Raw genomic sequence first — 6000 nt, 5'->3', positions numbered from 1 at the left:
ACTTTCCAAGTGAGATCAACCTAACTCCACTTTGGTTGAACACTTCCTAAGGGGGGAAATTCAGTCGATTGTTTTGGTACAGATACGTGGACGGTAACCCTTTTGTAAACTAAAGAAGGTGGTGCCTACATGTAAAGTGGTCTTGAAACTGCTGTCACCCTATCTCGATTTTCTTGTTCAGGACCGGCATAAAGTTTTGGTTTTTTTTTTTACCTGAGAGGTGGAAGAATTTTAAGTTTTTCTGTGTGAAACTATTAAAAAGACCCCAGAGAGAACCACATATTTTTAAAAGATTTTATTTATTTATTTGAGAAAGAGAGACAATGAGTGAAAGAAAGAGAGAGACCATGAGCTGGGGGGAGGGGAAGAGGGAGAAGCAGACTCCCTGCACAGCAGCAGGGAGCCTGATGCGGGACGCAATCCCAGGACTCCGGGATCATGACCTGGGCCAAAGGGAGATGCTTCACTGGCTGAGCCACCCAGGCGTCCCTAAGAGCCACCTATTTTTATAAATATGTAACTTGCTGAGGAAAAGAATGAGGGAAGCCACCTTTTTACTTCTCCTCTCACCGTGTACATATTTGGCCATTGTCCTAAACACTTTCTCAAAATAGCCCTGTTTTGTATGCTTGTTTTGGACAGTGTCGTGTCTACGTAAGAAACTGAGCTGACCTTTCCATAGAGAGGTTCTGGCATCTAAAATGATCAGGATAATTAATTAGTTTGTGTCTTCTGTTTTACTTGTATCTCTCATTTGTGTTGACAATAAAAATCCTTACTGCTTTCTCAAGAAGAAGAAAAAAAGAATTTTATTTTATGTCCACTGTCAATAAAATGACGGAAGCAACCCCGGACCGTTCTTCCTTGTCATCTAATTCATTGACACACTCATTTAAACCAAGCTGCAGATTACCTATGTAATAGCATAGGACACAGTGAGCCCCACACACAAAGACATAGCAGCTTTGGTTAGAGGTCCCGATCCACACCTGTGCTGTTTCTGTGAGCTACACTTAAAATAATGACTTTGCACATGTAAATATCATGGGGCGTGGCCAGGCAAAAACATCTACCAGACAAGCTGGGTTGAAAACACCTAGCTTTCTTGAAAACTACTTTCTTCTCTAGGACCAGTGAATTCTGAGTGCGGGCCAACTTCTCCGTCACTATTGTCAACAGGAGAACTTCTTGTGCTGCTGATACTAAGGTGTGTGGGGGTCTTTTTCTTAAACTAACAAAAACACAGACAATGGAGATAGGAGTGTATGGACAAACAGGTTGAGGGGGATCGGCCAACAGTTATGCTAAATTTTGTCTTATGAGACAAACTGAAAACAGTTTGATTTACTGACTTTATTCAAATTCACTATGTGAATGAGGGTAAGAGGCTGAGACTGCTGTTTCTCCCCGGATAACCTTACACATACACTGCCACACACTTTCTTTTTCCCAGGCAGTACGGAGAGCACCTAAGACTCTTCTTGGTGGCTTCGGAAAAGGAAGATACTCTAGTTGAAACAAAAAGAACATTCTCCCATGAACAGAGAAGTTTTGAAAATTCCACTCATTGGCAATTTCTGTCATACAAATTTTTTCCATCTACTTTCAGCATCTGAAACCATGAGCTCGTCAACCCTATTGAAGAGGATTCCCCTTTAAGCCATTAATAAGGTTTAAGTAAAAAAGACATTCATTCCCATGAATTCATTCCCTGCCAACATTATGAATGTTGTGAGTAATCTTTTTAACTAAAGCCCAGACAAAATGATAAAACACTTTTTTTGGTTCGTGCTTTTGTAGTTTTTTTAATTAGATGATCTTTTAATAGCTTCCTTCTAAGATTTCCTTCTTCAGCCACTGAGTTTATAGTCTAGTCAAAGCTGGAAAAACTAATTATGGACACTTACAGTGCCTTGTGTTCTTCTAGCACATCTTTCAGGCAAAGCTACCTCCCCTTCCAGAGAGAGCTGAGACTAGAAGTGTTCAGCTAGATGATCTCCCCAATTCCAAACCAATACCTTCAATTTCCAAAAATATTTAACTAAGCGTGTCGATTTCTGTCTAAACGAAGGATTAAATATAATACCTTATGTTAAGAGTTCTAAGTTCACGCATCTCACAAATATATTTAAGTAAGCGTGTTGATTTCTGCCTAAACAAAGGATTAAATATAATACCTTATGTTAAGAATTCAAGCTCAAGAACTTCTTATCTTAGACTTAAGTTAATAATTCCTATTTGCGATACATTTATGAAAAAGCCTTGTAAATGATTTGGTAATCAATACATACCCCTAGGAGTCTAGCCACGGGAAAATTTCCCAAATGCAGAAAATGATGCATGCACCAAGATGCTCATCCCCCCGACCAACTGGAAACAGTCTTCAATGACCTGCACTACAGAAATCATTGGAGGTTGAATCATTAATATAATGTTTAAGAAGCCATGAATATAACAAAAACATCCTTGATAAAATACTAAGTGAAAAGCCTTATCCAAAATTGTATATGTGGTCTGATGACATCATGTAAAATATTCTAAGAGAAATAAAATATGCATAGAAAAAAATAGATTTGGAAACACACCCTAAAATGTTAGCAGTGATTATCTTTAACCACTAGTGGGACTATTTATACTCCTTTTCCATGTAGTCTGAATTTTCTATAATATCCATGGGTTATTTTTACTGAGAAAAGAATGAATAAGAGAAGAAAGGAGCACCCCATGAACACGAAATCAGGGGTGCCTCTCAAGGTCCCATTTCGGAGTGATTCTTCATCTTCACATCTTTAAGAGCTCCTGGCAAAGTGAGAGAAGACAGGATGCGGGTGTGTCACTTCCACTGATAAATAAAAAGCATAATGAGAAGTGAGAACAGTTTTTCCTGAGAAGAGCAGGGCCCTCTTGCTCCACCATGTTTCAGAATCGCCCCTGACTGGGCAGACTTTAAACAACACGCCAACTAATTAGTCACACATTGCACAAAGGGAAGTAGCAGAGAAGTGACTGAGCTAAACAACAGTGGCATGGAAGGAAAGGCGTGACCCGGTTCTTACTCCCAGGAGAGATGTAATACACATGGGTCAGAAGTGGGAGAAGTGAAGGAAGAAGGGGACGCAGGAACACACTCTAAAATGATCCACAGCGAGTACGAGTGATGGAGACTCAGGAAGTAGTAACAGGGCAGCCGTCAGGAAAAGCTCTTCCTTCACATCCAGCTTCTCGTGTGAAACCAATCACATGTCTGTTTCTCAGATTTGAGCACACTGGGGCGATGAAAGCCATCTGCTGGGCACACCCAGGGCCTGAATAGTTCTTACTGAGTGGTCAGTAACCAAGCTCTTCCTCAGCCTTCCTTGACTTGTTCCCACCTAGATTTCTGATGTCACCTGGGAAACAGAGAAAGAACACTGTCTTAAGAACGGATTCCCCATGTCCGTGCTCAGGAGATGATTTGCTTCTAAATGTATTGGTAATATACGGGTCATGAGTCCCAACGCATTTCTAAAAAATTTATTTTCTTTTGGTTTTGAAGGGGCTGTGAGACCATGTTTTCTCTTAAAGATGTGAGTTCTGACCAGCTTGCCATGAGAACGCGACGACCATGGGTGAGGGACAAGGCTTGGCTCAGGCCAGGTGAAGACTCAGAAAGTTTCCCAGTGCTTGATTTGCAGAGTGGTTTCCCATCAATAAAAGGGTAAGTTGAAAATAAAGCTAAGAACTGCAATGATTTATTGAAATGAAGGTTTATTACGACATCCAAAAGAATTTCAAATTCTTTCCCTGAACTAGAGTTTCAGGGTGGCAAATGCAAGAATCAATGGATTATTATGTAGGGATCAAGACATTTCCAGTGACTGTCTTTCCCCCATGGCCCGCAGGTCCTTAAGTCCACTCTAAGTATAAAGCTATGAGAAAACAAGTGGCTTTGTTCTGCCCTCAGTTCTTAATTCCTTTCAACCTTGTGTGGAAGAAAGGGAAATACATATACAACTGTTTATTTTATCCCAAGTTATTGGATCAAAGGCTGATTTAAGGATGGAGAGGCCAGATGGGCAAATTGGTAAAGACCTACCCCTACCAACACCAGGTCACTCCCACCTACAGTTGATGTTCTCCTTCCTTGCTCTTACCCCCCAAAAAGATCACCTTCACCCCTCTAGAGACAGACATATCTGAACAATATTTTAGCAACATGTAGATGATTGCCTATAAAATTACATTTTCCGTGAACTTCTAAAGGATATGCCAAATAACATGAAAAAAAAAAAAAAAGAAAAAGAAAATGGGTCTAACATTGAGAAGAAAAAAATATATACAAAAAACCTGGACATCCCAAATTCATTGTTTCTAAAGATATCAACAGTTACGAATTTATAGGCTATCTGTTTTCTCATCCTCATTCTTTCATGGGTGGCCTGCACAAAAATGGAGGAATGTCTTTTTCCCAATTCACTTTCATTCACCAATTCATCAACTCTCCTTATATTAATAAAAAAATTAAGTTTTCACAAAAGGCAAGTCAGTAAGAAGCCTGTGCATTTGCTCATTTTACTCACAGTAAACACATCTGAAGAGGAACAAGATTGAAGATGCTAGAGCTGAGAGGTGGATGGGCATCTCATTTGGGATCTTTTCTGACCTCTTCTGTCTTCCACAGTTTTTAAAAAATCATGTTTAATTTTTGTTATCTCTTTCTGGTTTTTTTAAAATATATTTCAGCTCATAAATTAAACAAAATGACAAGTGTTTCAAACTCAAACTACAATTTATTTTTCACCAAAACAATACTAATGTTTTCATTATGAGAGAGTTGAAATACATTCCTCCTAAATATGTAAGACTTGTTGTCTTGAGCACATCTAGGAGTTCATGCCTGCCTTCCAGGTTATATAAAACATGGATCTGTCTTGCTCTAACAAAGTTCCCCATATATATGATCCATAATTGTCAGGACCCAAGGAAAAGTGTGGAGTGACCAGAAATATTGAAAGGAACCTAATGCAACATACCCCTCCATGACACAATCAATCTGTGAAGAGAAATTCTGCAGGGTAAGTGTTTAGGGCTTAGCCCATGTTCAGTGTCTGAGCCTCAGCATAGGTCCTGACACAGGACTTCTTTGAGAAGTTAGTGGGCACTCATAAAGATTAAGGAAAGGGAAGCAAAGGGAAAGAAGGAAGGAAGGAGGGAAAGGAGGAAGGAAGGAGGGAGGGGAGGAAGGAAGGAAGGAAGGAAGGAAGGGAGGGAGAGAGGAAGGAAGGAAAGAAAGGGAAGGAAGGAGGGAGAGTCTTAATTGTATTTCTATTCCTTGCATTTACTTTCTTAAAAAAATTTCATCCAATGCGATCCCCATTGCTGTTTTTCCCTAAATCTACATGTTCACATTTTAACATTTATTATGTTTATAATTTAGACAGGTAATGAAAAAACATAATTAAAGCAAATGTAAGATCATGGAGCCAAACCTTGGGTTCAACTGCCAGTTAACTGAATTATATTTCTACTGTGCAAATGAGCTATTGCTGAAAGGCCTTGAATGTTTGACTAAAATATATTTGGTGGAAAAAGACGATCAACATACGTTTATCTATCCCACAGCAATAAACTTGCATAGTGTATAGTGTATCATGAGAATAAGGAACATGTTTAGGCACTGATCCATAAAAATACCCATGAAAGAGAATTAAGAAAAAAAATATCAAGTCTTTGAGCAGTGTGACCTTGATTCAATTAATGCCAAATAGATATATAGTTTGTGAGTGCCTTTGAAAGATTCAAAAGGATACATTTACTCTATTGCTGGCTGTGCTAACCTCCCTTGGGGAGCAAAATTTGTGGGAAAGGAATGTGAAGAGAGGCTTCTACTTGTTCCTTCCTATATCACTATATTGTTTGAATTTTTTAACCAATGCATTATCTTCAAATCTGATAATAATGGAAAATAAAATAACTAAGAAAAAAATACCATGATTTTAAATTAGTATTGAAATATGTAAA

The 6000-nt window shown here is 38.8% G+C and overlaps 1 protein-coding gene across 1 annotated transcript in view; it reads right to left on the bottom strand.

Moving 5' to 3' along the window:
• Window positions 1-2962: 2962 nt before the first annotated feature.
• TRPM8 (transient receptor potential cation channel subfamily M member 8) overlaps window positions 2963-6000 on the bottom strand; it is a 76002-nt gene continuing 72964 nt past the window's right edge. Inside the window, exon 25 of the mRNA XM_046019259.1 lies at window positions 2963-3389. The gene's annotated coding sequence lies outside the window, so the exon portion shown is untranslated. The remainder of the gene's footprint in view (window positions 3390-6000) is intronic.

This window comes from Meles meles, chromosome 9, assembly GCF_922984935.1.
Source record: "Meles meles chromosome 9, mMelMel3.1 paternal haplotype, whole genome shotgun sequence".
Classification (NCBI taxonomy): domain Eukaryota; kingdom Metazoa; phylum Chordata; class Mammalia; order Carnivora; family Mustelidae; genus Meles; species Meles meles.
The sequence above is the reverse complement of the archived record's forward strand: the minus strand, read 5'-3'. Positions and strand labels throughout refer to the sequence as shown.